Raw genomic sequence first — 9,491 nt, 5'->3', positions numbered from 1 at the left:
AAAAATATTAAATTAATTATGAATAAATTTAAAATGTTAATTAAATTTAATACAATTTTGTTAGAAATAAATTATAATAAACTTAAAATGCTCTACAAATTTATGTTTTATTAAAGTTTTTATTAACATAAAATTTTTATATATAATATATAATAATGGGTATTTGTTGGTATATTTTTTTTTGACAAGTTTCGAACCCTAGATATCCCAAGGGTAGGATGGGTAGTTAAGCATAATAAACTGTGTTGATTGTAGTACTTCAAACCCTTTATCAGTCAAATTATATATTCTTGATACAATCATATAATTATAAGTCAATTTTTAATACATGCAGGGCTGAAATGAATTACATGGTCATCCATGTCTATGCTAAAAATCCAGTTGTTGATCTCCTATTTGAGGTTCTCCTTCTCATATAGGGAAATGCCTATGATGTAAAATTATTAGACAAAGTCTACGACTTCTCTTTGAATTGTGCTCATAACCATGACCATGAGAACTCCTAATAAACATTATTTCTAATAGGTTTACCAATTATAGAAATGCTTAATGCTTCTTTATCTCACATCCATGAGCTTTGAATTCCATTAGGAATTTTATTTCCCTCTATGTTTCCCTCTTCAATTAATGACTCCATGATCTCCATGACATTGTCCTTGAAAAAGTACTTGTCAATCAATGAATGATTATGTAGAATGCTTTCTTTCTAGGCTAGACTTCAATTGAAAAAATCCTCAATGGTTGTTCTGATGATGCTTTTATCTCTAGATTTCAAATTGATTGAGCACTTCTTTGGTTCTAACAATTTCTCAGATGGAACATGATGTCTGCCAAGACCAATTGATAACTAAATACTCCCCAAGATGTGCTGGAAGATATGAAAGAATGCATGAGAGACTAGCATCAATGTGAAACTCTAGCTCAACCTCAGGTATTACCAATACAACTTTCTCTACACGAAAACTATAAACACAGACAAAACTATTAGAATTGCACCTCCCCCATTATAGTTGCATGGACAATTACCACTAGAACTTTCTTGTATGTGTGAATGTGATATACAAGACAATATATTTTGTAAACAAATTCAATTATAGGTTTCTTTTCCTTTCCATGATAAAAAATCCTCAACTCTCCTCGAGCACAAAAAGCTTGACCAACTCCCTTCATAATTATGATCTCAACATCATCCACTTTTTCCAACTTTTCATAGAGCACAACTAATTACTTTACCACTTCTAGAGTTATAAGTCTTACATAACTTATCTCTTCATTCAACATACCATGTTTTTGAGTGTGACCAAAAATGTTCTCTCCACTTATAGGTTCCATGTAAGCCTTCCAAAAAATCAAAATTCCAAAGACTCACCTATCCCAAGATTTATTTGTAGAGATCTTTCTTGCAAGTCTTTCCATTTATACAACACCATCAATAGATGCAACCTCAGGGGTAGCACAAAGAATATCACACACAAGTTATTGGCATTGACTTTGCAAAATCATCAATAAAACAAAACCCAATCTACAATCTCCTATTATGTAAGCAACATTAGAATCAAGGTTCTAGTTCAAATCACCATTCATCATTTTTGGTGAGCTTTATCCATTATGAAGGGTGGCATTTTATTTCATGAGTTTCTTGACCATGATATGTTATTTTAGTAATTGAACCATTATTTCCAATGCTTATTCTAATAGCCCGTGTTCCATCTATTATGCTAGAGTATACATGTGTTTAGAGCTATAAACTATGAGCATTCTATCTTTCCCTTGACATGCACATTTGTTTTACCATCTTTTAGGCATTTTGTCAAGAAGTTCACAACTATCTTCTATGTTCTTCCTAGTTGAGAAAATAACTTAAAATTTTCTACCATAAATGACAACTTTGACCAATTTTGAGGGTTCCCAATTTGAGTGTTGTCGACAGGCTCAACATTGAGTTTTGTAAAATTATTAGTTGTGGAGGATGCTCTAGAAGTTTGGACTGCCAAATTATTTTGGAAAATATGGAAGTATTTCCTTCTTTGATCAAAGCTTGGGGCATTTTTGGGGCTTTCCTATTCAAATTCAATCGTTGTGTTGATAATTTGTTAGATAGTTTATTTTCATGTTTCATATTCAATTCATCCCTTTTAATTCAGCTAGTTAATTTGTATGCCTAACCCACAATTTACATAGTGACCCTCCCATTGTAGGCTTACAATCATGTGCATATGTTAGGTAGAGTTGTCTCTACTCGATTTTGATTCCCATTCTTACTATATATATATAGATATACATACATACATACATATATACATAGATACATACATACATATTATTAACTTTAATAACCATGGAGTTGACCATGTTTAGATCACTATTGTAAGATAACATGACCTCATTTTTATTTTGCTTCCCCCATATTGACATTTTGCCCATATTTTGTTGGTGCCTTCCCCTCTTTACCAAGATAATAAAGCTGAGTTTGAAGTGACCTTAGACTCATAAGTCTCTTTAGAGCTGATACTGAAATAGGCAATATAGTTCAAAGATTTGATGAATGAACATCACTCACATGTCTCAAATCTAAGACACACTACTATTGAGCCACAAAATGTGTATTGTTTCTTTCTACCCAATGTATGACAAGTATAGCTAGTATTCTAGGGCATATACATTTTATTTTAACTTCACATCTTCATGATTTTTTGATGTAAAGCCCTTGGAACACAATTTGAGTCAACACTAATTGGTAGTTGAAGTTCCTTTGTGGGATCCCACCATTGCAAACAATTCCCCTCCTAAGAGGCTTCACTCCCCAAGTTCTTGACTCAAGACTCTAACCAAGGAATCCTACCTTTAAAAAAATCTTCATTCCACATATCTTTGGGACCCAAAAGACCTTATACAACCTTATCTTTTGATCCTTCTTGTAGACCCCCCTAGTAGGCCTAACAACTAGGCCCAATTACACATATACTTGGCACATTTTCAAAATAAGATGAGGACTTTGACTTGGGTTGAACCAATTTGGATTCATCTTATTTGGGACTCTATTAACATTCTTCAATGGTCAAAATTCCATTAAGTCATCAACAATTGATACTTCTTTCATTAAGGCCTTCATTTCCTACTAGCCCTCCTATCTTAGTTTTAGAACCACAACTCATAATTTTTCCAAAATAGGTAATTAGCTAAACATATTTCCATATACCCTTTTCTAGGTTATTTTGAACCCCCAATTCTCAGGTCTTGATTGCTCAAGGGACTAGTAAAATGCTGACTAGTTTCGAGGCCTAGAAGACCTAATTAGGCCTACTTAACAAAGGAAGTACTAAAAAATGCACAAAATTACTTTGCCAATACCGCAAACATGTTGAGAATGTTGAGAATAAAGGAAATATAGGATTTGAACTTTTGGTTCAACCCCAAAGTGTCTCAATCATTGGCTTTCCTAAAAAATTGATGGTTGCCACATAGAGATGTCAACCTTAATTTTCTTCAAACTACCACACACTAACTATCTCCAAGAAAATGAACAAAAACGTCTTGTAGTACATATTCCAATCCCCATTTCATCAAATTTTAGAGTTTTCCACCAGGTAAAACATGAGAAAATGGCATTTGTTTACAAAATTGTAAGTAACCTAGGGTTTAAGACCTTTGTCTACAAAATTGGTTTAATCTTCTTTCTCCTAGGGTATCAAGGGATCAGACTAGTTTCAAATGAAATATAATTTTTTTCCCTATCTTCCTCAGTAGGTCTCAAGACACCATGGATCTATACAAAACAAAAAAAATTCAAATTTACATGAAAATTGTTTATATTTTATTGATTTTGAAAGAAAAAGTACATCTTATTATCTTCTAAAGGGCTATTTGAAGACCTTCCAAAATAGTTTGTACTAATTTTCAAATTTTGTGACCATTGGGAGAACTATTATAATTGATTTATCAATAGTTGCTTAGGAAAATTTGTGCAACTTTAACAAATTTTTCTCCGAATGTATAACTTTTATTGTACACATGATTTATGGTTCCAAATGGACCAAAATGACTAAATAAAACCTAAGGACAGCTAATCAAGACATACCACTCAAATTTTGACCATTTGACCATAGTTGACCAAGTGGTTTATATGGCCACTAACTTGGAAATGAGAGTTACAAATGGATCTCATAGCAACATCTTAGAATGTTAATAACACAAACTACTCAAACATGATTAAGGAGACCTTTAGGCATGTTAGAACCAATAAAGATTTATCATGGTGCTCCTGTACCATACTTCCTATGATGATTAAAATCGAACTTCCCATTTGAGCCTAACTCTGCTACTATGGAGCCATGTTTGATAATATCTTGTTCTATCATTCAAGTTGCATCAATGTTAGGAAATCCTTTCCATTTAATAAAGTATTGTAGATAGGTGTTCTTCCTAGTTTTCTTGAGAACCTTGGAGTCAAGTATCTTGTCCAACTAAACTGGTTGGATGAGGGGTAGGTCTTTGACCTAACCTTCTTGAGTAGTATCTCCATCTTGTGATTCACCTATAACATCTAAGTTTCCCTTAAAATGAGTAAGGTTAGAGATGTTAAAAATAAGACAAATGACAACTATTGGTGGTAAGGTTACTTTATAAGAATTTTCACCAATTTTGTTCAATATGGTGCACGGACTACTCTTCTTCATGTGGATGTTCATCTTGGATATATCAGCCTACTAGTTGAGGCTCAGTGTCATATCATGAGTATTCATGGATTTGTTGCAGAGTTTTGGTGTGCAATTTTAGTATAACAACTTTAGGCTCACCATTGAAAGCCTAAATGTGCTAGATGAGGCCCAATAATTGAGGGATGAGTGCTTGCATGGATCCAAGCCTATAGATCAAAAGCCAAGGATTCTTAAAAGTGGCTATAATATCCATTAGAGCAACGGTTTGAAAGTTATGGCCTTCTAAACTTGGGCTGATAAAAAATTCCAAAATAAATGTGAAAGTGTATTTGGCTGACTATATATATTGTTAAGGTGTATCAGCCCTAGGTATTAAGTTTGAGTGTCTAGAACCTTCCTGGGAGGCATACAATTTCTTATTTAAGAAATGACTGAACATTGTCTAGGAAACCTTTGTGTGATAGTTCATATCTTTGTCTTGTAGATTACTATAAGAAAGGTGCCTGTGTGGGTTAGCTTATTGTAATTTTGAATTATATAATTTTGTATTTGTGATGATAATAAGAAGCCCATATTTTGTTCTTGCTAATTGTTGTTATTTCTTTGTTTCTATTATGTGGTTATGGTATTAAGGGGATCAACCCTCATCAAATTTTTGCATATTTATTTGTAAGGCATCTTAGTAGATTTTTGAATGATCTATTCACCACTTCAATTTGACCATCTACTTGGGGATGGTAGATAGAGCTAAATTGGATTTTTTTCCATAGGGTTCTCAAAAAATGACCTTGGGATTTTGCATCTCTATCTGAAACAATTGACTATGGTAAACCATAAGTATTGACAATTTCATTGAAGAATAGTTGGGAAATGTGGGATACATCATGGGTTGTCTTATAGGGTATGAAATGTGCCATTTTGCTAAATTTGTCCACAACTACAAAGATTTTGTCATACCCTTGTTTTGTTCTAGGAAGTCCCATTACAAAATTCATGGAGATTTCTTCCCAAGGTCTGGATGGAATGGATAAAGTCTAACAAAGGACTTGATTGGTGGATGTACCCATGCCTTTTTGGAAAATAGTGTATAGATCTCAACAAGTTTTTTCACACCATTCTACATTTTGGGCCAAAAATAGTTCCTCCTTACTAACTCTAATGTCTATTCTATCCAAGGTGACCACACATGCCCCCACAATGTTTTTCATTCACTATTTTTTCTCTTATGGAACATTTTGGGATGTATAACTATCCCTCTTTATTTAACAGACCATCTTCTACAAGAAATTATGAAAAATTAGTGTGATATTTATCAAGGAATTTTGTGCTTACCACATAGGCTTCACCAAAGTCTTTTTTTGCTACATATAGATCCTTTAAGGCATCAATCCCTATGTTTTATAGTTATCTATCTTGTATTAATCCAGCCCTTATGCTTAATGCATCAACTACTTTGTTGTCTTGTTTCCCTTTTTATTCTTTAACATGAATGCATAAGCCTACACTTGTTCCATTCCTTTGACGTGTTTGACATTGAGTTGGTCTTGAGAGTTGAGGTAACTTAATGCATGGTTATCTATATACCATAAATAATTTTGGTAGGAGATAATGTCTTCATTTTCTCAGGGCTTGGACCATTGCATATAGCTCTAGATCATAGGTTGAGTATCTTTTCTTTGCATCATTGAGTTTTTCTAAGAAAGATGCCACATGCCTACCATCTTGGCATAGAAAAACCCCAATTTCTACATTTCTTGTATCATCTTCCATAATGAATACCTTATGGAGATTAGGGAGGGAAAGTATGGAGTATTGGGCTACCCTAGTCTTCAAATATTCAAAAACATCATTAGCCTCTTTAGTCCAAACAAATTTTGATTTTATTCCACCTTTAATTGTATAAAGTATAGGTGTGCACACATGATTGAAATTTTTAATACATTTCCTATAAAAAATTTGTAAGACATGAAAGCTTCTTGCATCACCTTGATTTTTAGGGGGTGGCCAATTGATTATAGCTACTACATTTTAAGGGCCCATATTTGAGTCTACCCTTAGAGATTACAAATCTAAATAGTGTGAGCTCCTCCTACATAAAGACACCTTTCTCCATATTGATGAGTAATTTATGTTTATGCAATACTTTGATGAAAAATTCCAAGTGCATGATGTGTTCCTCCTTGTTGCTATTGTAAATTAAGATGTCATCAAGGTAAACAACTATTAACTTAACATTATATTCCTCAAAAATTTCATTCATTAACCTCATAAAGGTTCTTGGAGAGTTAGTTAGGTAAAATTCCATTACAAGCCATTTATATAACCCCTCTATTGTCTTGAATGTCATTTTTCATTCATCTCCTGGCTTTATTATGATATGGTGGTAGCATGATTTCAAGTCAATTTTAGAGAAGTAGAAAGCATTTCCAAGTTGATCAAGAAAATATTCTATCCTTGGGATTAGGAACCTATATTTAATTGTAATTTTATTGATGGTCCTACTAGTAGTACAAAGTATCCATTTTCAATCCTTCTTTGGGGCTAGGATTGATGAGATTGCACAAGGGCTCATGCTCTTTTGAATCAAACCCTTTCTTAGAAATTCATGTACTTGCCTCGATATTTTTGCATTTTGGGAAGGGGTCATCTTGTATGGTGCCTTATTAGTTAGGGAGGCTCCATGCACAATATTTATTTGATGCTTAATATCCCTTAAGGGTGGGAGGGATGAGGGTAGATCATTTGTGACTACAATAGGATATGCATAAAAAAATGAAATTCTCTAAGGATTGTTATCTTTTTATCTACTACTATTTCTTCTCTGTGTCTTAAGTGTTAATCTCAGATTTATTTTGAAAAGTGAGTGCCTATATACTTAATTCATTTACTTACTTCATGTAGAACAAGTAACATATGCCAAGCACAATATATAAGTTAGGGCATGCCAAGTAAATAGTGAGTGTTGAGACACACATGTGCCGAGTCACTCAAGTACCGAGCAAGGAGTGCATGCTAAGTCATTTAGATGCCGAGTGATAGTATTGAAGTCATACTTAGTGCTAAGCACTAGGGACTTCAGATGCCAAGTAACACATTTTTATCATACTTGTTTGTTGATAAGGATGAATCTTAAGTGGGAATCCCTATATATTACATGCATCCAATCAGGTAAAGGGAAGGTTTAAGTAGCAATATGGATGAATCATAGTCATTGATTCACACCTAATCCTAAGTCACCTAGGTCTTCTTAAGGAGGACAAACCCAAAAAAATTTTATGAGGGAATGAATGAATGATTAGAGAGAGAAGGAGAATTTGTATGCACAAATAGGACATTCATGGTGACCAAGGTATTATGATCTAAATTGTATTGTAGGATCAGTTAAAGGAGAATAGAGGGAGGAAACAATGGACAACAAAGAGACACATGATCAAGAAGGATCAAGTACACAATAGGATAGAGGTGATTTGACATCAAGCAAGAGAGGACTAATCACAAGATCATTGCTGAGACATTATAATAGGAAAATTAGTTAAATCTCTTAATAGAGTAGTCCTAATAGGCTGTATTAAAATCCTCTAACAAGGTGCTTACTTAATTATGAGTTGAAGTCCTTTAACTAGGCACACTTCTAACAGGGTGTTGAAATACTTTAATAGGGTGAGACCTAGCAGTCATTTAAAGCCTTTAATAGGGCAGGCATTTCACATGGTAGATCATGTTTCATGGTCAAAAATTGGAACCTTCAATGGATACACTTTATTACTGTAGTAGTGAAGATTTGAGGGTGTCATCCCCACCCAGTTTTACCTTCTAAGTGGAGGGTTTCTAGGTAATCATATCTTGTGTCATATATGTGTGAATGCTTACTTGTTTACATACTTTAGATGTATATGCTTTACATGGTATTTCAATTTACTTATTTAATTATGAGATGGATGTGTGATGAATTTTTTATGGGTTAAAATTTAAATCACTATTAACTCCCCTCCTCTTAGAGTTTACCTTTCCTATTGTAATACAACAATTGGTATTAGAGCCTAGTTCTCTGAAAGTGAAGCATTGCAACTTTGAGGAAAGATCTTGGAAATGGAAGTCTATAAGTTGGGAAAAGCTATTGAGAACTAGGAAATTGAAATACAACTCATTCTACATCAGTTGAATGAAGAAAGAGAAGATCTAAAGAAATCATTAAGAAGAAGGAAAGAAATTGCTATTGAGGAGAATGATACACAGTACCAAGAGATGGTCACTACTAAACTATTTTCTAATGAAAAATCTAATGAATTTGATGTAGCAATTGTAGATCTAATGGAAAATAATATAACCCTAGCCGAAGAGGTCAGAAATCATAAGAGAGACCAAGAATCACAAGCCATATTACTATGTGAGGTGACAAAATAGAAAAATAAAGCTATGAAAGACAAAGTCAGCATTGAAGATGAAAAAAGAGTTTTGATTAGTAGATTGGAAGAGAAAACATAAGAAGTAAATAGGATTGCTCACATGCAATTAGAAACAATAAATCAAGTCATGATTGCTAATCATGAAATAAATAGCAAGGACATTGAGATCACAACACTAAAGTTGTAGAATAAACAATTAAGCAATGATCTAAAAAGGGAAAAGGAGTTTGTTGAAAGTTTCAATAAACCAAATGAAGCCATCAAGTACTTTGAACAATTAATGAGATCTCCTAGATCTAACAATGATACATCTAGACTGGGATACACCAGTACTAAAGAAGGAGAATCATCCAAATGTGCTGAAGAGAGAAGTAACAAAGGTAAGAACTCCAAACCTACTTGTCATAATTGTGGAAAAATAGGGCAT

The 9,491-nt window shown here is 33.4% G+C and overlaps 1 pseudogene; it reads right to left on the bottom strand.

The window, feature by feature from the left end:
- Positions 1-562: 562 nt before the first annotated feature.
- On the bottom strand, positions 563-1,332 carry LOC149547966 (3-hydroxyisobutyryl-CoA hydrolase-like protein 5 pseudogene; annotated as a pseudogene).
- Between the last annotated feature and the right edge of the window lie 8,159 nt (positions 1,333-9,491).

Source organism: Cupressus sempervirens, chromosome 7 (genome assembly GCF_028749045.1).
Source record: "Cupressus sempervirens isolate cs-2001-9-10 chromosome 7, ASM2874904v1, whole genome shotgun sequence".
Taxonomy (NCBI): domain Eukaryota; kingdom Viridiplantae; phylum Streptophyta; class Pinopsida; order Cupressales; family Cupressaceae; genus Cupressus; species Cupressus sempervirens.
Note: the sequence above shows the minus strand (reverse complement) of the source record. Positions and strands in the feature narration are given on the sequence as shown.